This window comes from Ambystoma mexicanum, chromosome 4q (genome assembly GCF_040938575.1).
Source record: "Ambystoma mexicanum isolate Mex_15411 chromosome 4q, UKY_AmexF1_1, whole genome shotgun sequence".
Taxonomy (NCBI): Eukaryota; Metazoa; Chordata; class Amphibia; order Caudata; family Ambystomatidae; genus Ambystoma; species Ambystoma mexicanum.
In genome coordinates this window covers 68354399-68356446 of record NC_090928.1, presented here as the reverse complement: position 1 = coordinate 68356446, position 2048 = coordinate 68354399, and positions in this window count along the sequence as shown.

Below are 2048 nucleotides of genomic sequence, written 5' to 3'. Positions count from 1 at the left end.
GTAATGGGCCTCCTCTGTCTTCGGCCCACATCAGAAGCTTTGCAAGCCTCAGCCAGAGAGGTTTGCATCGATTTTCCACTTGTTCAATAACTGGCTTGTGATGAACAGTTACTGCCACAGCTCTGCACATGACTATGCCTTCTTCCCAGCCGTCTGCAGAAAGTACTGTTCCCCAGATTCACATCTGGACTCTTTCCTTGCAGCTTCAACTTCTTCATTAGTCTTTCCTTGGCAGTTGAGTTTCCTGTTTATCTCCCATCTGATTCCAGCTCCCTTTACGCCAGGTTGTTCATATCTTATCACATGGTTTCTGGTGTGTGCTCTTTCTTTCGTCTTTAAGTCTTGAACATAATCATCTTCATCTGGGGCTGAACATTCTGTCACCCATACCGAGGATGCCGTTCAACCCTGGAACTTAACTCTTGTTTGAAAGAATGCAAGGTGGGTGAGGCAATGAGCTGTTTGAACATCTACTTCAATAGCTATGAATAACTTAGACTTTCCCATGGCATAAGGCAGGAGTGCACACACATAGCAATCCTCCTTAGAAGGTCTTTTTCTCCCTTCTTTCATGTGCTGATACCATATGTTGTTCACCAAATGTGCTGTACTGTCTAAATAATAATTTAATTCATTATCATCCTCCCTTGCACTTCCTTATATCTCTGTCTTGGCAGATGAGCTTGTATAAGAAACTCATGAAATACATCAGTATACATTCTCCGAACTGGGGGAATCACAAGGACATTTGTCAAAGAAATAGGTGCCTTCACATAAGCTACTGGAGTAGGAACAATCACATAAGGCCTTGGCCTTCTTACAGTGTCTAGTTCTGCAAAAGTAACTGGAGTGGGAAGGATTAATGGAACTCCTTCCCTTCTGGAACCATTAAAATACAGAGTGTGGATCAATAGAAACAGAAAAACCATAATGGATGCTGAAAAGGCATATATTATGCACCAATACATTAGGCTCCACCATCGATGTCTCTCCACACGTCGTTGACTCTGCTCACTTTCTGGAACTGCAATGTGCTCAATAGACCACATGATTGCCTGTAATTACTTTTAAGGAAGGAAAAACTCATTTTATTCAAGCAATCTCTTTAGATGCTCCAGTAGTTATCGAATTTGCTCTATTATCTCCACAAATAATCGGCTGATTGCAGGACAATTTATAGGATCTCGCATTAACACGTAAGAGTTGGTGTGCCACCAAACAAGATAAGGGTGTACTTGAAGAAAATAGTAAAAGATCATGACAAGAAGTTTGTGGGCACCGTTGTTAGATAGGACCATCTGTGCGTCCGGAAAGATGTTCAGGTAATAGTCTGATCTGCTCTATAATTGCTGCCAATAATCATCTAATCGTCGGGCCATTTTTAGGATCTTGGACAAAAATATGTATATCAGTGCTCCTCCCAACAAGAGCAGGGTAAGCACTGAGTTTAAATATGAAGACAGCAAGAAGTAGTCTGTGTATGTCAACATCTGACAGCACTATGGCCACCTCCAAAGAGAAACTCTGGGAGAAACAAGTCGGGGAACTGATCCCTCTTCCAGTCATCAAACAGAAATTCTAAATCTGGCATTTTTCCATTGACTTCAGTATTCATAGTCCAATGTCAACAAACACCTGTGGCTCAAGGACAGTAACTTTCTCACTCCTTGTTATAGCAGCTACAAAGAGATTATCAGCGGATCCACAGTCCAAATGTACACTTATCTGTTTACTGGACAGTCTTTGCATCATTCTTCCTCGTCATCGATTGAGTCTGCACGTGTGGAACTTCTCCTTGACTTGCTTCTGAATAGGTTGGGGGTGCGACGGTCTCTCCAGAATAGATTTTCACATCTCCTAGGTATATCCAATCTCGTCTCCCTTGGACCTTGACTGCTGATGGAGTAATGTCCTCCACAACGAAAGGGCTGCTAAATCTGGGCACGTGCCACTTTCTCGTGAAGTTCCTTATTAGAACCTTATCTACAGCAAACAATTTAGGAACACATAGTCTCTCAGGTCCGGTTGCTGTATGGTCTTCATCTGTG